This window comes from Thamnophis sirtalis, unplaced genomic scaffold, assembly GCF_051295495.1.
Source record: "Thamnophis sirtalis isolate CommonGarterSnake01/CBP01778 unplaced genomic scaffold, rThaSir2_p1.2 scaffold_6, whole genome shotgun sequence".
Classification (NCBI taxonomy): Eukaryota; Metazoa; Chordata; class Lepidosauria; order Squamata; family Natricidae; genus Thamnophis; species Thamnophis sirtalis.
The window spans coordinates 32,748,200-32,770,208 of NW_028261386.1; positions in this window are offsets into that span (position 1 = coordinate 32,748,200).

Sequence of the window (22,009 nt, forward strand, 5' to 3'; positions counted from 1 at the left end):
AATGTCCTGAAGGATCTGAAGAATATGTTAAAATGACTTCGAGGATCCTTAGAAAGGCTGTCCCTTTCTAGAGAACCTAGACCAGTTCTTGAAAAATGTCTTCCACAATCCTTGAAAAACCTGGAAGAGGAAGGTCCTGAAGTATCTAAACGAGGTGCCAACAAATGGCTTGAAATAGCTATAAAGAATCTTGAGGAAGAAGGACCTAAAACGCCACTCCTAGATACTCAGGAATGCCTTGAAGCCTCTATTAAAAGCATTCGGGATCTACAGAAGTCCAGATGAGAAGGTTTGAAAAATCAGTAGAGAACCTCAAGAAGCAATGTTCTGAAGGAACCGTGGAAAATATATTTCAATGGCTTCAAGGATCCTTAGAAAGCTTTGCATTTTCTGAAGAACCTATACCACTTCTTCAAAAATGGCTTCAGCAATCCCTGAAAAACTTGGAAAAGGTCCTGCAACATACAAACAAGATGCCAACAATGGCTTGAAGAATCTCTAAACAGCTTCAAAGAGGAAGGACCATGAAGCATCCCATCTAGGTCCTCAGGAATGGCTTGAAGCATCTATTAAGGACATCCAGGATCTCAAATAATCTAAGGAATCAAAAATAAGCATGGGAAAGACGAAGGAGAGAGTGATTTGGGTAGAACCTGCTTGCTCTGAAAGAAACTGAAGGATGAATCCTTGTCATCAACAATTTTAACTATTGTGGACTTACATTTGGGTGTTCCACATATCCCGGCTTATTCTACTCTGATAGGAGGTCTTTATGGTCACCCTGGAGAGGTAGTGAAGAAGCAAGGGATTACTTGTTGATTCTGGGAGAAAAGCAGCTCTCCTGCTTGATCCCAGGAGCCCTCCCGACGGGTGGAGAAGAGGGACAGCCATTATGACTGGAATAAAGCTGGAGCAACCGAGCTGGAGTGGTGTGTGAAAAGAGGATTGGAACTGGGTGAGAAGATTTTCAAATTAGAGACCCACCTAAATAAAAGAAGTTTTAAAAGTCTCCAAAGTGCAGAAAGTGGCAACTTAATACACGGAGATAAATTATAAGACCCAAAAGAGAAATCACATTTGGATGGAAGAATATGAAGTTTTACGATATAGAAAGACTGAATTGGAATTTTGTTGCTATTAAAAGTGACTTTGATTTGCCTGCAATATTGTTTGACTGTTAGAAGAAATTGTAAAAAGAATGTTTTTTTCTTTTTGTTGAACTTTGATAATCAGCTGTTAGAGGTCTCCCTCATCTTGGTACCCAAAATAACAGTTGAGACCCCATCTACTGGCCAAAGAAGATACTGTATTATTATATGGTTGGAAAGAACCTTGAAAAGAAATGAGTTGATATGAAAAAAAGAAAAGAAAAGTCAGGAATGATAAGAAGAGAAAGAAAGTGAAAGGAAAACAACTTCTGGAAGGCCTTCTTTTTGTTTCCCCTTTTTTATCTACTTGTTTTTTGGTGGCAAAAGTCCAGTCAGAGTCTTGAGAAAGCCTACGGAAGAGATGCTTTGAAAAATCAATAGAGAACCTCAAGAAGCAATGTTCTGAAGGAACCGTGGAAAATATATTACAATGGCTTCAAGGATCCTTAGAAAGCTCTGCATTTTCTGAAGAACCTATACCACTTCTTGAACAATGGCTTCAGGAATCCTTGAAAAACTTGGAAAAGGTCCCGAAACATACAAACAAGATGCCAAAAATGGCTTGAAGTATCTGTAAACAGCTTAGAAGAGGGAGGACCGTAAAGCATCCCATGTAGGTCCTCAGGAATGGCTTGAAGCATATATTAAGGGCATCCAGGATCGCAAATAATCTAAGAAATCAAAAACAAGCATGGGAAAGACGAAGGACAGAGTCATTTGGGTAGAACCTGCTTGCTCTGAAAGAAATTGAAGGATGGATGGATGGCTTCAAACATCTTTAGTAAGTTCCAGACAGCCTGGTTCTACTGCATCCATAACAGATATGCAAGTATAGCTACAATCATCTCTGCAAAACCTCAGTCACGAATCCCCAGATGAAGCCAAAAACAATCTGGAGGAATGGCTCTAGGAATCCAGAGAAAATGCCCTGAAGAATCCAGGCAATAGGTGAATGAGTAGCTTGAGATACCCTTAAATGACTTCCGTGAGGGAGGGCCTGAAACTCCCCATCCATTCCATCTTGATATATACTTGTCTCTCATTTCTGCTGCTTCTAGTGTTACTGCAATCAAGATGATTAAATGAACAAACTGGAAATGAATCAGCAAGTATTTATTCTTTTGGTTTTCCAGAACTTACTGGGCCTTTATGGAGTGAGTGACATACTGTTTTAGTAATGGACTACAGTATTCCAACATAGCAATAGCAATAGCAACAGCAGTTAGACTTATATACCGCTTCATAGGGCTTTAAGCCCTCTCTAAGCGGGTTACAGAGTCAGCATATCGCCCCCACAGTCTGGGTCCTCATTTCACCCACCTCGGAAGGATGGAAGGCTGAGTCAACCTTGAACCGGTGAGATTTGAACCGCTGAACTGCAGATAACAGTCAGCTGAAGTGGCCTGCAGTACTGCACCCTAACCACTGCACCACCTCGGCTGTTACATGAGCTTCATAACCAATGAACCCTTGTCATCAAGAATTTTGATTATCTAGATGCTCCCTTAAGTTGAGTGGGAGGATAAAAGAAAGAGAGTGGAGGGACAAAGAAAAAGGAAATATGGAGATTGATATGGAGGAAGGAAAGGAAATAAGGAATCCAGAGAAAATGCCCTGAATAAATCGTGCAATAAGAGAAGCAGAATATATTTCAAAGTATTGTGCATAGAATTTTTAAAAATGGTTTCACTTCAATTTATTTTGGATAGAATCTTTTTTTAAATAGTCTAAGACAATTTAAAAAAAGAATCCACACAGAATAAAACTATTTAAAAAAATCCTATGCACAATAAATAAAATATTATTTTAAAATACATTAAAAAAATAAAAGAAAAAAAAACTCAGCTCACTTACCAGCAGGCAGGCACTCCAAGTCAATCCAGAGTGTCTTTTGTCTTGCCCCGGTTAGGATTTCTTAAGCAAATCCACTGGGCTTTCAACACGAAGCCAGAAAATCAGGACTTTTTAAAAATGCCCCGGGACACGGGACAAATTGTTAGAAATCATGACTGTCCTGCCAAAATTGGGACGTCTGGTCACCTTAGAGTTATGTGAAGCCTCTACTCTGGCTGGGATGGACTTAAAGATTGACAAGAGTAATAAGAGAAAATGTACCAATAAGATGCTAATGCTACCCCTGCTTTTGCCTTGCTTGTTAAAACTATAAAATCCAAATAAATTCTGTGTAAGGCAGAAAGACATTTTGGATGCCACTGCTTGATGGATTTCTGAAACCCATACTTGACATTATACTCTTTACCTTAGAAATGTACCCTGAATTCTAGCCAATTGATGCTTCTCAAATTACTTCAAGTTTTCCTATTTCTTTTTCAAGAAGTGCTGCTGTGGCTTCTTTTTAGCTTTGGGTGCACTTCTAAGATTGTTTCATACTAGCGTAGTCTAAAATATTACATCTGCATAATCCTTCTTTCTTAAAGGTATTTCCCCCCCCCCCTTCATGTCATTCTCCCTGTTTCTTTTTTAAACATAATATCCAGCCTGAAGAAGAGTTTTCATACATTTGAAGCCTTGTGACACCATAATTGGCCATTTTCATAAAAGCTGATTCCTGCTGCTGGTACTATAATGAATTAGATGAACTTCATAAATGTGTGACTGTTTAATTATGACCAAGGTGGTTGCTCGAGAGCCTACCTACACCTTTCCAACCTTCTTTTTAATTATTAAGCTGTGCAAGAAATACATGGATTGATATTTATTTCGTAACTTCTTTTATGTTACAATAAATGAATGCAATTTGTTATAAATAAGTAGGACTAAAAAGCTGTGAAAAACTAAACCATTTTCTCACTGTCAGTACTAAGGAAATAACACACTTATCTTAGGCTAACAATCATGCTTTATCCACAGATTGATATTGTGATAATTTTTACATGAGGCAAGCTGCATTGGCTTTCAGGATGCATTTGGCTGCTAAGCAAAGTGCTGGTGGTCATCTTTAAAACCCTTCATGGCTTTGAATTGGCTTGCCTGAGGGCCTATTTTCTTTCCGAAATTTCTACCTGATCTGCCAGGAAGAGCATACTCCATGTACCATCAAACTAGAGAGGGCCAATTGGCAGATCCCACAGAGAGAGCTTTGTCTGCTGGGGCACCCATCCTTTGGTACATTATTCCTTCTGAGATTAGATTGGTCTGGTCCCTGTTGACCTTTGTAAGGCCTTGAAAACCTGACTTTGTGCTCAGCTTTGGGGCCCTGGCAATGGGTAAAATGCACTTTTATGTGGATGATGGATTAGATAGATTAGAAGACAAGAAACAATGGATGGAAACTAATCAAGGAGAGAACAATCTGGAATTAAGGAGAAACTTTCTAACACAACAATTAACCAGTGGAACACCTTGTCTTCAGAAGTTGTGGGTGCTTTATCACCAGAGGTCTTTAAATGGAGACAAAGTCCCTTCCAGCTCTATTCTGATAAATAGATAGATAGATTGATAATCTGGTGCCCAAGTGCTGTGCTTTTTTATTTTTTATTTATATGATATACCGTATTTTTCAGCGTATAAGACACATGAGAGTATAAGCTGTATCAAGATTTTGAAGAGGCAAATTAAAAAAAAAGTTTTTGCACTCTGCAGACCTCCCAAAAACGGCCCGTATTTTGCAAAAAAAGGGAATTTTTTTCTCAAAAAAGGGCATGCGTAGCCTTTAGGAGGCTTGCAGAGTGCTCCTGGGGGCTGCGTGGGGGGCTGCGTGGGGGGCTGCCCCCCCAAAACTGAGTAAAAACATTTTGTTTTTTGTCAAAAAGAGGGCATGCATAGTCTTTAGGAGGCTTATAGAGTGCTCCTGGGGGCTGGGGGGAGGGACATAAATCGGTCTGTTTTTCCACTCATGTTGTCTCCCCAGCCCCCAGGGGCACTCTATAAACCTTCTAAAGGCTATGCATGGCCATTTTGGTGGGGTTTCAGGAGGCAAAAAATGCTGTATTTGGTGTATAAGACGCATCCAGATTTTCAGCCTCTTTTTTGAGGGGAAAAGGTGCATCTTATACTCTGAAAAATACGGTATTTAATGTTTTTATTTGTTATATTGTAAGCTCCTTAGAATCATATAAAAGTGACATAGGCAGCTATATAATTGAGCAAGTAAATAAATAAATAACATTTTCTGTTTCAACTACATTTATCCTTATTTAGTCGATCAATGAAAATTAGAATATTAAGACTTCATGTTCAGAGAAAGTTATACATTGGTACAAGTCCATATATAGAATATAAACCAAACTGGTTTGCAAGTTTTATTAAAATCTGTGTCCAATTTAGTTTGAAATACAAAGTTATTCTAGACACTAAAGTGTACACCAAGAAGTTAATTAGCCATTCTTCTGCAGAAAGAAATGTATGTACTTTGTAATAAGAAGTATGAAGTATCCTGCAGCAATTGCATTACACAAAGCTAGTGTCGTATACTTTATGGGGAAATGAAGTTTAGTATTATTTAATTGGAAATAGAGCAGATTGCAGTTTGTTTCATTCATTTCAATCTATTCAGTTCATTTATTCAGAAATCATTTTCCGAAATAGCTCATCATTTCAATATTGTTTCTAAATGTGGAAAAATTATCCAATCTGATTGTTAGGTTTCCAACCTTTTAGAAAGCGGTCCATTTTAACAGTCAGTGCTGAAGTAATATACCGGTGGTAAAACATTTTATATCAGATTTCTTTAATATTTGGTGTAAATTTAATGCTTTTTTCCTCCAGTGACAATCCCATTGCTGCATATCAATTATTGCATTTAAATTCTACATCCACTTAACCTGTTCAGTTTCTGAGACACATCTTGCCAACAGCATATAAATACCCCCCCGCTGATTTTTTAATTACATTTTCCCCTGAATTTTTAATTAAATTTCAATCAGGTTTCTAAGTATTCCCCTTTGTTCTTCAAGTCTTTTAAAACTATATTGCTTATTTGAAGCTATTGAAATCAGACTGATGGCTCCAGTCATTCAAAAAAAATAATGCTTCAAATGATTGTCTTCCTGTTCTTATTCAAGTGAATAGCTGGATAGGTAGGAAGATGATAAAATAAGCACCACAATCCTGCAATACAGGCTCCAGCTCTTTTGTCATTTCAATGAAACCTCCAGTAGACATCCTGATTTCATCAAATGTATAAAAATCAATCAAATAGGATTAACTAAAACAGTTTCTGAGCTACTCAAGTTTATTTTCTGACAAGGATAGGCAAAATATTAATGATATTTACTTAAAACCAGAAATAAAGGATTGGAATTGCACTTATATTTTTCTCTTGTTAGTTATCTTATCTTTGAATGTAGCTTCCCCAGATTTAGATGAAGATTCAAATAAACACATATGAGGCCCAGAAGTTATCTCTGGGACTTTACAGTGCCATAACTGTCCTAATTATTTCTCATTTAAGTACTGGCATGAAAGTTCCAATTTAATGCAACAACAACAATAACAACAACAATAATCATCATCTACTGACAATCCGAACTGCTGACTTTGCAAGGACAAAGTTGAAATTGTTTTACATTTAACATATTAATGCAGCAAAATCGCACAAACTGATTACAAAGCTAGACATGACTAAGTTGCTAAATTAATCCACTGGTCATTATATAAAAAGTACGATTTACCTGTATCCAGAAAGTTATGGGAACATAAAGTGGAAAAAGTTATCAAAAATGAGTAGATGAAGATCTTGTGGGACTTTCAAATACAGATGGATCATCATTTGGAACACAACACACCAGATATCGCAGTTGTGGAAACCCGAAACATACAATTTATTGATATCGCGGTACCAGGAGATGCCAGAGTCAAAGAAAAAGAACTGGAAAAAAATCACGAAAAACTGCGACCTGGCCATTGAAACTACATGATTATGGATGAAACATGTGATACCCGTTGTCATATATGGATGATTTGAAACTCTATGGAAAGTCAGAAATAGAAATCCAATCATTGACAAACACAGTCCGAGTATTCAGTACCGATATTTCAATGCAGTTTGGCATGGAAAAATGCACCACTGTATCCATAAAAAGAGGCAAAATCACTACATGTGAGGGAATTGAAATGCCCAATGGCCATCTAATTAAATGCAATGAAAATGAAGCCTACAAATACTTAGGCATTCTGCAGTTGGATAATATCAAGCATGGAGAAGTAAAAACTATTGTCAGGCGAGAGTACACCAACAGAGTTAGGAAAATTTTGAAATCTAAATTGAATGGTGGAAATACAATCAAGGCCATAAATACCTGGGCAATACCAGTTATAAGATACACAGCTGGTATAGTTAACTGGACACAAGCTGATTTGGACATTTTGGACCGAAAAACCAGGAAACTAATAACAATGCACTACAGTTTACATCCACGTGGTGATACTGATAGACTATATCTGCCCCGAAAATCAGATGGCAGAGGATTATTACAAGTGAAGCAAACAGTTGAAGAAGAAAAACATGCACTGGCTGATTATTTAAAAGAAAGTCAAGAACATCTATTAATCGAAGTATAGAACAAAAATCTACTGAAGGCCCAACAGACGAATACAGAATACAGAAAAGATGTGATAAAATCAAGAATGGAGAGTTGGCAGAAGAAAGCACTGCATGGCCAATTTCTGGAAAAAATAAAAGATAAAGTGGACAGTGAACAAACTTGGTTATGGTTAACAACAGGTACATTAAAGAAAGAAACAGAGTCACTAATCCTGGCTGCGCAAGAACAAGCTATCCGCACAAATGCCATTAAGGCCAAAATCGAAAAATCCTCTGATGATGCCAAATGCAGACTTTGCAAAGAAGCTGATGAAACTGTTGATCACATACTCAGCTGCTGTAAAAAAATCACACAGACTGATTATAAATTGCGGCACAATTCAGTAGCACAAATGATCCATTGGAATTTGTGCAAAAATTATAATATTAAAACAGCAACAAACTGGTGGGAACATCAGCCTGAAAAAGTCACCGAAAATCAGATGGTCAAGATCTTGTGGGATTTTCGCATACAAACAGACAAAATACTGGCGCATAATACACCAGACATCACACTGGTTGAGAAAAATAAGGTCACATAGACATCGCAATACCAGGTGATAGCAGGGTCGCTGAGAAGGAACATGAAAAAAATGCAAAATACCAGGACTTAAAAATTGAAATTCAACGACTATGGCACAAACCAGCAGTTGTAATTCCAGTGGTAATTGGCACACTGGGTGCTATTCCAAAAGCACTGGAGTTACATTTAAAACAGTTAAAAATTGACAAAATCACCATCAGTCAAATGCAAAAAGCCGCACTGCTTGGATCTGCACGCATATTACGAAAATACGTTACAACGTCCTAGGCCCCTGGGTGGGGCCCGACTAGTAACCAATGCCAAATCTGGCGAAACAACTGGCTGCTGTGATACAATTGTATAATAATAATAATTTGTATTTCCAATTAGATAGCTAATCGTGAAGACTCTGATTTCTTAGAAACATACACCCAGAAGTGAAAATCAAACATACTTAATTTATTTTCCTCCATAGCATTGATGTTTGGCAATCCCTCTTTCTCATTATTTCTGCCAAAACTACTGTCCAAATAAGATTATTAGATGCTAGAAAATGGAATTGGAAAAAAAAATGTCATGCTGATCTGTTTTTAATTGCTCAGAATCTTGAATTAATAGCTTTTTGAGAGAAATATTGCCTGGAGAGTGTGTGATTTTGGAGTACTAACATGATGCCTGGTGTATGGTGTATGTATCATTGTGTATGGTGATCAATTGCATAAAGTGCATGTCCAGCATATTAAAAACCAGGGTTTGGAGGAAACTGCCAGAATGTTGCAACAAAGGAGAGGACTGTTTTCATTGCAACTTCCAGTAAGACACCTAAAATGCGGAAATCAAAAAGAAGAATCCATTTGTTGGAGGTTCTCTTCCTTGTTCCCTATCACTGGATCCTGGGCATTCTAGACCACACGTATTTGTATTTAGCTGGACCTAAAGCAGATCTGACTTATTTTGGTGAATTATATTGGTGAAAAACATAGGATCCCTTTTCATTTTGTTTTGGGTAGGGGCAGTTAATAAGTAAAACAAATGTTGTAAACTATGAAGCACTTAAGGCAGCAATAGCAATACTTAGAAATATTGGCTTCCTTTGAATAGTATTTGTATTTCTTGTTTATAAATAATTTAAACCTGCATTCAAAACATATCATTGTTGCAGGGAAAACTGACCACGTGATTTGTAGGACTTAATAGGTCTTAGCAAATCATTTGGAGGAGTGCTTTCTAGTCAAGGACAGTTGCATCCTCCTGCAGCATTGGCAATGCCTCTATCAGGCACTTCCCCAAATGGAAAGCATTGGGAACGAAAAAGAAAAAAAGCAGCAAGGGAGCAACATTTACTCAATTCTAGAAGAGAAGAAAATTTAAGAAAGAAGCTCAAAACAATCCTGCCTTGATTTTGGTGTAAGATGTAATAGAATATCTGACAATTTCCAAGGTTATTATTGTACCCCACAATAAAAAAAGTCCTGAAACTTCTCCTGATGTTTTTCCTGACCTTGTCTACATCAGAGGGCTGATAGTGTGCATTCAAAGAAAGCAATTATACTGGGGCTGTTACGGATGCAGAAGAGATGGACAATTTAAATGGAAAGAACTTCCTGTAAGATCAGAGGCTTTATAGTTGCAGTGCAATTATCCATATTTGTGGATTTATTTCAGGAGTAGGTCCTGGTTGGCTTTACTGCCAATCCACTTTTGCGGACACTTCGTATGTGTGCTTTGCGCACTGAATGTGTGCTGTGTACGCATACACAGTTCAATTAAAATTGTTCTGCGTATGCGCAGAAGTAAAAAAATAAGATGGTGGCGGTGACTATGGCAACCAGGGAACCGGTTCAGGGGCATGGCAGACCTGAGTTGCTGCTGGTTCCAGTGACCCAGGCCGCCATACCACTACCGGTTCGACTGAACCGGACCGAACCGATAGGAATCCACCTCTGATTTATTTGTTTCAATCTTGTTGTGCCTCTTTTAATTATGGTCTCTTCAAATAAAGTTTTTTAGGTGTATAAACTTCTACAATCTTGTTAATGAGCCAGTTGCTATTATCTTATCTCTCCTTTTAGCTCCTAAATCCCTTAAGAGATTTCTAGGAACCATGATCGAATTGGAATTACTCTCAACAAACTACACCTCAGTTCTTGTCTTTGTTCTGCCAATTGTCTCTGTTTTCTCTCACCACTGGAATTTACCTTCTCAGCAGTTTTAAACAGTGTTACAGAAGAGCTTATGATGTGTTGGCACTCTGTTCACGTATCATCATCCAGTACAGTTTATATTTGTCATACCTTGACACTTTGGGTCAAGACTTTGTTTTGTTCTGGAAAGAACAGCAAAGCTAAAGGTTCAGGAAAACATCAGGAACAAGAATCATGTATGGCAGGAGAAATGATATGGCAAAACAAAGGTAAGAGTACAACTATTTTGTGGAACATTAATCCCAATTTCTGGATAAATTTCACAAAGATGGAATTGGATCTTTAATTTTCGGAAGCTTGGAAATTAGAAGCAGATGAGCCTTGTATCTGTGTGTCAGCTAGCACCCCACATATTTTTTTGCAATGTGGGATTTTATTCCTCTGCAGAATTTTAATGTCTTTCAGCTACTCCTTGACATTCTTAAATATTATAATTTATTCCAGCATTTTCAATGTTGTTTTTTTGCTGGAATATGCTTGGTTTAGGGCTGACAAGAGTAGCTCAAAACACATTTATGAACATGAGCTACATTTGTGATAATCAAATTATTCTGTCTTTTAAAATGTATTTATACCTTTATCCTGTCTGCTTCTCAAGCTATTAAGTTACAGTGTCATCAAAATTTCATGTCCTATGAATATTTATTGTTTCTTATGTTTAAAAAGTTAGTCTCTAAGTTGTTTCTGAAAAAGATTAAAATTTCATGAGTTTTTCTTCATGGAATTTTTGCTATCAATGACTGAAATCCTGGTTGAAATTTACATAATGGAATAGATTCCTGAGCATTTATCTCCTACTTCCTTTATTCATAAGAGCTTTAACTTGTGGGTTGTTAGGGTAGGTGTTTTTTGTATGCAGATAATCCAGATGAATAATGGCACTCATGCTTATGAATGATTGCAGCATTGGAATAAATATAAAATTGTTGCAGCAAAATGTTAAATAAAGAGCTTTGGCTGCTGCAAATATTGTGAATTATTACCATTATAAAATGTTTTCAGTGTGCTCCCTGCTGGGTTTTTTAAAATTAGACTGTAAGAAAAACTATACAGACTCTGACAAAATGTCCATCTAGTTCCATATTTTGTATTAAGGATTATGAAGAGAAAGCCATACTAATATTGCATAATAGCAAAATATGAATAGAAGGGGGAAAACCATGCAGGGTATAGCAAAGTACTGCATCTAAAAGTCTGCATTTATATGCAAACTTGGAAATCTCCTGGCCTGGAAACTCAAAACCCTGCCTTCATATTGGCCAAAGAGAACTTTTGGAAGACAATTGCTTTTATTGATTGACCAAAGGACCATAGAATCAGCAACAGGTTTTCCTTTTGAGTGCTTTATTGAATCTTCTAGAACAGGGTTTCTGAACCTTGGCTACTTTTAAGATGTATAGGATTTCAAATGAGACTTCAACCCTCACAGTTCTCCAGCCAACCATGGAGAATTTTTAGAACTGAAGGCCACATATCTTAAAATTGCTAAGGGTGAGAAGAACCAATTCTAAAAATACAAGCTCATGGCCATGTTTAATGAACAACAACAACAAGAAGAAGAAGCCAAAGTACTACAGACAGTAACAGCTTTTGATCTGTAAAATTAGGAAGAATTCTTTCGACTACCTTGAGCAATAACTAGACCCTACAAGGAAGTAGAGAACAATAAAATACTGGGAAACTAGTTAGGGCATTATCAGACATTAATGTCTGGGTAGAGAAGAGTTCCGGGTAGAGAAGAGTTCCAATCTTTAGGCTGTTAAAAGGCACAAATTCTAGATACAGTGAAAATACTGTTGCTGCTGGGTTAGAATAAATAGGCCTGGTTTAGAGTTTGGGGAGGTAGCTATGCTTTTCATTCTGGCAGCAAGTTTAGTGGCTAGAAGCTGATTAGGGAGGATTAGTGGCTGCCCTTTGCTAGAAAGAACAGGAAAACTTGAAAAATAAGAGAAGAACTCTTTAAGTGCCATCACTGATTCTAAGTCTATATAGATTAGCCTTCTTGAAGATTTACTTTGGACTATTAGAGTCACAGTGTACAGTGTACCTCGGTCTTTGTGAGTAATTCGTTGCGGAAGATCTACCAAATACTAAAACCGACAGGAACAGAGAAAATCATGTGGCTTACTAAGTGACCCACTATTTCAGCTGGAAGAAATAGCAAGTCTCGAGAAAGCCAAAATCAACAAGTTCTTCCTTGCCTGTTGACTACCAGGAGAAAGATGGGTAGCAGGACAAGATTTCTGCTTCAAAATGCACCCAATACTGAATTCAATGAGTTTTGAAGCAGTCGAATGCATAAGTATGACTGTACTTTGCATACTGCATGCCATTTATTGTTGATTAGCAATTTGGCCATATCAAAATACAGACTAATTTACATTGTAAGGTGACCAATAAAAAAAAAGATGGAAATACAGCAGTCCAAGGCTGTTGTAATTTTACTTCTGGGGGAATGGAAAAGAACAGGAACTGGATCCTATTTCCCCAAACTTTCTGTTGTGGCCTGTCGGCTGCCAGCCCCTCCAGCAGCTGAATCAGAGGAGGAGAGGCATGGAAGTCAGGGTCAGCATCAAGGCAACTTGAGAGCTCCGAGGGGGAAGAGGGAATGGAGCTGGCAGAGAGAGAGAGAGAGAGAGAGAGAGAGAGAGAGACAGAGACAGAGACAGAGACAGAGACAGAGACAGAGACAGAGGCAGAGACTGGGCCGTCCGTCAGCCCTCAGATGGAGAGTCAGCACCCAGGTCTGGAAGTGGCTGATGAGGAAGAGGCGGAACAGCTGGGCCCAGTGCCTGATGCACGAATGTGTAGAAGGCAGAGGAGAGGAGAGCAGTGGAAATCTGTGGGCTGATCCTTGGGAAGGAAAAGCCTCCGCTGCTAGTGAAGTCTCACCCTAGCTCTGGAGATAAAAGGCAGGGGGCAGAGATGAATAGATGTGGCAGACCAGTCGGCCAGCCTGACTTGTTAGCCTGCGGTGAGAGAGAAACTGTTTGCCGGGGCTGCTGGTGCTCCTAATAAAGGAATCCTTGAGTTAACTTCAGAGGGTTTGTTGTGTTTGGGGAGCACCTTCCTTTTATCCCTTCTTCTCCAATACACCATAGAAATACCTTGCTTTTACTTCATTAATGTCAGAGCTCCATTGTTAGTAAAAAGAATGGAAGAATTGTCTCCAACAGCAAAATTCAGCCTCCAACTTTGGTGAGATAGGGTGTTTTGTTTTTATCCTTGTTTGTATTAATTGCTGTGAGCCAGCTAGGATCATATGAGAGAGGTAGCTGTATAAGTTTTATAAGTAAAAAAAAATATCTTCTGGCTCCTGTGATATCTACTTTAAGATTTTAGCCTTCTTTATTTTATTTTAATCTGGTTCTCAGTTCTAACTAGCTATAGAGTTGGTTAATTTTGTTGGAGCTCATTTGGGGTAGATGACATACAAATATTTCAATAAGTTCATCATTAAAAGATAACGGATGAAAATGGTAATAAAACCCACTTATTGGCCATATATATGCATGTTATGTGTTTTAGGATTTAGTATACTATGTGAATCCAACTTCTCATTGCTATCATGCTGTCTTTTTGATCCAAGAAATGATGCTTTCCCTAAATATATTTTTATTTTGTTCGAAACAAGATTAAAACAACTATAGAACTCTAAAAAAAATCAAAGAGCAAAAAGGACAAAAAACACAAAACAACCAAAATGTTAAAAAAGAAAAAGGTACATAAAAAAGACCAATACATATACATAGAATATCCCCTCTAGCTGAATACTGATTGATAGATTACTATAACATTAGTTCCCACCCCTTGCAAAATGGCCCCTCTCAAAACTTTTAAACTACTAAACCTATTTACAGTTTGTTGATTTGTCTTCTATAAGTTATTTTAATGACAAAGTAGTTAACAGGAATAACAGTAATACTAAAATAAAACAAAATTATAGTTTCAAAACTATCATGTTAACAACTCTTATTGTAAACCACTTGTTCATCACAACATCTAATTTATCCGAAGTCATCTCAAAGGTTATAAATAGTTCATCTTGGATCAAATATCCAGTTTGTTTCTTAGTGCTATCTCTTATCAATTATAAATATAATAGATTTAGTCTGCAGAATAAGCCTATTTTTGATCAAAGTCCAAATAGAAATAGTTACCAGTTAACTGTAATCAATCCATTGATCAGTCTTTGTAGTAAAGAGGAATTTGTCACTTTCCTTTTTAATCTAAGTGCTGATAATGTCAGAATACACAGACTTAAACTTTAGAAAACAGATCAAATCCCCTCTGTTAGTCCTCCTGCTGTGGGAGTATCTCTTTGAGAACTGATGCTTTCCTAAGAGTAGTTTTCCCAACATGACATTTTTGGTAACATTTTTTTCCTATGCCTTGAAAGCTTCTGAAATGTCAGGCTTTGAAAGTTTTTTTTAATTGCAAAAGGAAAAAAAAATCTCTGTGTGTTGTTAACCTAATTTTAGGGTGCGATTTTCTGGTTTTTATTATGAAATCCATTGTACCACTCCATTTCTGGCACATGATTTGGCATGTCAATCTGTTTTATGAAGACTAATCTTTCTCTAGCTGCCAAGAAACCTTCAAAATTGCTGGCTTGAAAATGCCTTGCGAAGGTAATAATCTAAGTAATAGAGCAAAGCCTGGCATTCTTTTTATAAAACATTGTGTAATTTTCTCTGGCTCTTGGAAAAATGACTTGTATTCTTAAGTGCAGAATCAAGATATATTCTAAAATTCTGCCAGAATGACATGTCAAAAGTTTCCTCATTTATTGGTGTAGTTGGACAGTTTTTCATATAATCCCTACCTTCAATATTTTTAAAAGTTTGCAATTTATGGTTGTAATGGGTTTTAAAGCCTGCATGTGCATTTGATAATAGCATGTGATGCTGATATTTTTTATTTCCTGGAGGAGTGTACTTAATGCAGATGAAAGTAATAAAAAATGATCAAGGAGTAAAAACATTTTTCCTAAGAGGCATAGCTAAAGCATTTGGGATTTTTTTACTGCAGAAGAGAAAAATGGAATTATGCTTCAGTCATTGATTTAATATTTTCCCTTTTTGTCACCTTAATAATTTCAATTTACTGACAATATTTGTAGATTTTGGTGGCTCACAACTAAGGCGTGCCAAAATGAAAAACTGCATCAAGATGCTATTTTCTTCAATAATCATAGGTGAATCATAATTAGCAATACAGTTTTAACACTTCCCCTTGTGGATAATATCATATACTAAAATTGGTGGGAAAAATATCCATGTTGTTGCTATAGAGTCTGAACACTGTATTGTAATTTATGCAGCTGCATATTGTAATAATATATCCTGATGGATAATTTAGCACACATATATTTCAGTTACCGAGAAATATGCTACAAAGTCTGATTAGCAGAATTATTTATTTATACAACTGCCATTTCTCAAAGAGTCTAGATATCTTTCACTCCTAAAACAGTACACCTGTGCAATAAAACGTTATGGCAAAATTGAATCTGAAGTGTGCAAGCACACCCACCCACCCAGCTAAAGGCAGTTCTTATTGCACCCTGCTAGATGTGTCATCTCTTTCTCCAAATTCATTGGGGAAAAACTCCAATTCATTGGGGTCAACCGATGAAAATGCAGTTAGCCACACTGTGACATCAAGTCTTTAACTGCCCAGTAACCTGCAAACACAATCTCGGCTTTTAGAATGTAATTGTCATGATAATGAGTCTGCTGAGGTTTGCACTGAAAATTCTTTGGTGGAATAAGTGCCTTCGGCTGGACTAGTTATTGATTTTCCCTCCCCTCCTCACCCCAATAGCAGCAATGCATCTATTGAGCTGCTCAAGATAATGAACCTTGCCAGACTTTTAGCTTCAACAAATCCTATCTAGAGAAACACTTAAAGTGCTTGAAATGAACCAGGATTTCCACAATGGATCTCTGGGTGTGCATTGCTTTTAGCTAAAAGACAAAGAAGGATAAGGAGGTAAGTAACTAGAATTCCAGCTGTTCAAAGGAGGCCCCAATACAATATTATATTGTGGATATTCAGCAAGCTATGCCATTTTCTAGGATGCTAGAATGCCATCTTCCATCATTAGTGTCCACTGGTCTTCTGATTTCCCTGAGGAAAGTTATTCTGAGATACCCCGCAGGAGAGGGTTGCTGGGGGTTTGGGAGAACCTCTAGCTGAGATTCTGTGCAGTTTGGAGAACCCCCAAATCCCACTCCTGTCTAGCCCAGCCCAGCCCAGTCCAGCTCACCCTGCCCCTCCCCTCTCATCCTGTTTTGGATGCAGGTAAGTGGAGGGCACGTTGGAAGCTCAGGGTGGGCGAAAAATGGATCTCCTGGAAGTTTGGGAAGACTGGAAATGGGCCAGTTTCCAGCCTCCACAGGGCCTCCAGAACCCAGGCAGGGCAAAAATGCCCCCCCCCCCTGTGGTGCAGGAGGCCGACTACGCCATGCCCACCATGGCTACACTCACCCAGCAACCGGGCAGAAAACCCCTTGTTAAAATTTTTGAAGCCCACCCCTGATCCTTGTGAAATGGGAATGGCTGGCAGCTTACCCAGATGCCTTTTCAATGGCTGTCAATCCCCTTTGGAGCACCCTGCATCTCACATGCAGAATCCAACCAGCTGCCTGCCTTCTGAAACCTTTTTCTTTTTTTTCAGAGCATTTGGGCACTGATAGAGAAAGGGGAACCAAGAAATGAGCTACCTACATTATTAATTGGAATGTTGATTTAGCTTGCTTTAAAACCTATATGCCTTCAGAAACCAACGGGATAAAAATAGCCTAAACATACATATACATACATGCAGTACATAGACACATATTTCCCACAGCAGCTGCTACAGGTTTGCCCAAACTGGACAGAATTGCCTGAATATCACCTCTGGTGTGTATGTGTATGCATGCACCAAACTGAAGATCTGCATGGTAGCATTTGAAAGGATGTGCATATTGGCGCAGTAGTTAGAATGCAGTATTGCAGGATAACTCTGCCCACTGCCAGGAGCTTGATCCTGATCGCCTCAAAGTTGACTCAGCTTTCCATCCTTCTGAGGTCGGTAAAATGAAAACCCAGATTGTTGGGGGCAATATGCTAACAGTGTAAATCACTCAGAAAGTGCCGTAAAGCACCATGGAGAGGCATATAAGTCTAACTGCTATTACTGTTGCTATATGGATTTTGTACAAGCAAATTACTCAAGTCAGTATTAAAATAAGGACTGGGAAAATTTCTCTTCTCTTCTACACTGTTGTTCAACATAACAAAATAGGCTGTTCTGTCATAACTATATGCTGTGAATCAAAGCCAACAGATAGGCTTGGGCGCATTGAAGTATTTTGGGGAAATAAATTAATTCATCATTCATCCACCAGATATATGAAAAAAATTGGCTTAATTTTAAACTGTTGCTTATTTTATATTTTTGCCAAGATAATGCACTATATTTTCTTTTATACGATCGATTTTCTTGCACCTGTGGTATTTTTGTCTTTCTCTAATGATTCTCCCATTTCAGCCTCTTCTCTTTGTGTGCTTCTGAATTGGGAAATATAAAATATGCTACAGCTAAGAAAAAGTAGAATTATAGTCATTATTTTGAGTAATGTCTGAATTTTAAGCTTTGTGTGCCATTGTCTGGCAAGCACTAGGGGGAGCCCTCAGGCTACTTTTTTTAAAAAAGCGCTGTCCTAGTTGGGAAGGAGTATAGGTAGATTCTACCAGGGATAAATACTGTATCATTGGGCTTTATTGCTTTCTCGTAACAATAACATCAATTTAAGATTGAACAAAGATCTTGAAGAGCTGAGATAATTCTCTTTCCACCCATTAAATGATTACATGGAGTAAAGTGAGGTCATACACATTAGCCACTAGGCAAACATCTTTGCACCTTCTAGTCATGTCCTGTAGTGATACATTTAGTAATATTTATTAATCAAATTTAGATACCACTCATCTCACTCTCAGAGTGACTTGTGTTCGAACAGCATGCTAAACCTAGTCAGCCACTTACACTGTCATTACTGCATACTGTTGAATCTTGGGGTACAGAAAGTCCTCGACTTATAACAGTTCATTTAGTGACCGTTCAAAGCTACAACAGCACTGAAAAAAGTGACTTATGATTGTTTTTCACACTTATGACCATTGCAGCCTCCCCATCCTCATGTGACCAAGATTCAGATACATGGCAACTGGTTCCTATTTGGGAAGGTTGCAGTGTCCCAGGGTCATAAGATCACATTTTGCGACCATCTGACAAACAAAGTCAATGGGGAAGCCAGATTCACTTAAGAACCGTGTTACTAATTTAACAACTGCAATGAATCACCTAACAACTGTGGCCAGAAAGGTCGTAAAATGGGGAAAAACTCATGTCAGGGTTCCAAGCAACACCCAACACCTCCAACAAAAGACTCTGAGGCTTGAGTTTCCTCAAAATTCCGTTTTATTAGAGATGTCATATTGGCACATCTGGGAAAACCCGAATCTGAAAGTTTCCAGGTTCTTACCACCCAAAAGAAAGTTCAGGTTCCTGCCCAGCACCCACCTGTCCATCACATGGTCCAATCAGGCACCACCTAAAACAAGAGATGCCACCCAGTCCCCTCATCATAGCTGCAGGGCAAGGTAGCCTTGACTCTCTGAGAAAAGAATGTTATTTTGACTACATATCACCCACACTGTATATAATCCCCCTCTCCTATTTTCCCATAGTAGGAAATGTGGCGGGCCTGAAGGCCCAAATGTAAAAGATGGCTTCCAGGTTTGACAACTCACTTAGCAACAGAAATTTTGCGCTCCATTGTGATTGTAAGTCAAAGACTACCCATACTCAGTCATGCTAATTAGGTCAAAGATCCCAATGTTGGTGAATATTGAGATTGAGATTGAGATTTGTTTATTTATATGCCGCCCTTTTCCAGGAGGGACTCAGGGCGGCGAACAACTCAAAAGGGGAAAGGGAACACAGAACACAATACAAGTAGTTAAAATAGCCAAGAATCACACAGCCACACAGGTCGAGAGTGGAGGGGAACTCGTCAACCCCAGGCCTGCCGGCACAGCCAGATTTTAACGGCTTTTCAGAAGGCCTGGAGAGAGGTGAGGGTCCGAATCTCTGCGGGAAGTTCGTTCCAAAGGGCCGGAGCTGCCACAGAGAAGGCCCTCCCCCGGGTAGTAGCCAGATGGCATTGGCTGGTAGACGGAACCCGGAGGAGGCCGACCCTGTGTGATCTAATGGGTCTTTGGGAGGTAATTGGCAGCAGGAGGTCTCTCAAGTACCCAGGTCCAATAAAGACTTACTACATCCTTCTCTCCTGATTGGTGTCCTTGTACCAGGAGACTCCTGTGAGGGCTTGAGAAGGACCAGGCAGAGAGCTGGTGGGGGAAGAAGAGGGAGACTTGAGCACTGCAGATCGAGGTGTTTCAGAGGAGCGTTCTGGAACTGCCAAGACTTGGCCACAACAATTGTAATGGTGTTTCTGATATTTTGTTTCCTTGCAAGACTGACTGGGGAAATTGCTTCAGTAATATTTGAGTTAGATTAATTACTGGTTTAGAATTGACCATGTCCTGATCCTGAATTGTGTGGCTTCAGTAGTTTAGGAATTGAGTCCAATGTTAGTATGAATGTGTAGATTATGTGGTTTTCTCCATGCATCTGAAATCAGTGGTCAAGATTTTTCATGCACCGTGTGTGCACAAATATACATTTGTATGAGAATTGCCTTTATTTCTGCACTCACAATAACTGCATTAAAGATTGAATCTGGAATTTTATGCCCTGTTATGGAACTTTTTTTCAGGCATAAATGCTATATGGGTTAAAGAAAGACAGATTTCCCATCTCTGGTTGTGTCTGACTTTAGGGGTAGTTGCTCAACTCTTTTTCCTAGCTAAGCATTGTTCAACAACACTTTCGTGATCATGTGGCTGGGTCTGTGACAATTTGCCATGGCCAACCCACCACAGCCAATTCACTATGGCCAACTTGCCACAGCCAACTTGCCATGGCCAACTCGCTGTGTGGCAACTTGTTGCAGGACGAATTACACTAACATCAAAGAAATAGTGGAATAGAATCATTAAAGAAAGGATGCAAAAGGAGGGACAGAAGGAATTGGAAATGACAAAAATTAAAAAAAAACATTTTAAATTTATTTTAAATAATTAAATTGAATTGTTAAATTGTCCTGTGGTGACTTGTCCTGCGGCGGGTTGGCTGTGATGAGTTGGCTGTGATGAGTTGGCCTTGGTGAGTTGTCCCATTCATGTCACTGGCATTACTATATATTAAGGTGCATGGAATTTTGTTACCTTCCCACTGAAGTGGTGCCTATTTATCTACTCTCATTTATCTACTTTTGAACTGCTAGGTAAGCAGGAGCTGGATCAATGACAGCAGCTCACCTTGTCGCGCAATGCTTGGGTCTCAAACTGCTAATGTTCTGGTCAACAAGCCCAGCATCTTAATCGCTAGGCTACTGCACCCCCTTGCTATGGGCTATGGATATACTTTTTCTGCTCCTGTTCTATTTGTTTCAGCTGCCCATTAGATTATCACATACTGAAGGGCCCCATAAAGGACCCTCAAGAGGCATTTTCATGTGTACCATTTAAACAAATGTATTTAAGAACACTTTTCTGATATTTCGGCATTAACTGTGCAAAGATCCAATAGTGATTCAAAAGTTTGGGGTTATTGGGAGGTAGGAGTCAGTTTAGAAAATGCTCATATGCAGTTGCCTGGCTTTAATATTTTGCCACATGTTAAAAGCTGTCAAGGAATATGCAATATTTATCTGGAAAAGTAAGCTCTTTTCAGAAAAGTTCTTTTTGCCACTGCACTCATTTTAAAAAATACCTTCCCTTTTTAAAGCAACTGATTGCTTTCTTTCTTTTAAGTTGCATCGGTCCCAGTGTTCTTGGAACTGCTGTTGTCAGACGCATCATAATAATGGCCATATCCCCTTAGCCTACTTGTTAAGATCACAATTTCATTTCCTGTGGCTCAAAAGAAGAAGGAAACTCAGAAAAACAATAATTAAAGGAACTCACCAACAGAAGAGCGGGGGAACCAATTACTTAAAGACAATTCAGGAATTTGAATTAGGACAGTAGAATAAGAAACAACTAGCTTCCCCCTTAAAAAGAAATGGGCAAATAGGAGACTGCTAATTAAAGAGATGGTAGCCTTGAGAAAATATTATTTCAGATTGCAAGTATTATTATTATTATTGTACTATGGAAACATTTCCTCTGAGAAAAAACAGTCTACCTTTTTTTGAATTTCCTTAAAGAAATAAGAAGCAAGTATGGGAACCCACCCCCCCTCCCAAGTAAATATCATATTGCTTCTTTTCACACAATTTACATCTAGTCCTCACTTAACAACCACAATTGAGAATGGCAGCTCTGTGGCTAAGCAATGTAATTGTTAAGCAAAAAGCGTGTGATTATGACTTGCATTTTTATTGCTGGCTTCTCATTGAGTCTGCTGGTCAGAAGCCATCTGTGAAGCATACAAGTTGTGGTCATGTGATCACAGGATGCTGTAACAATT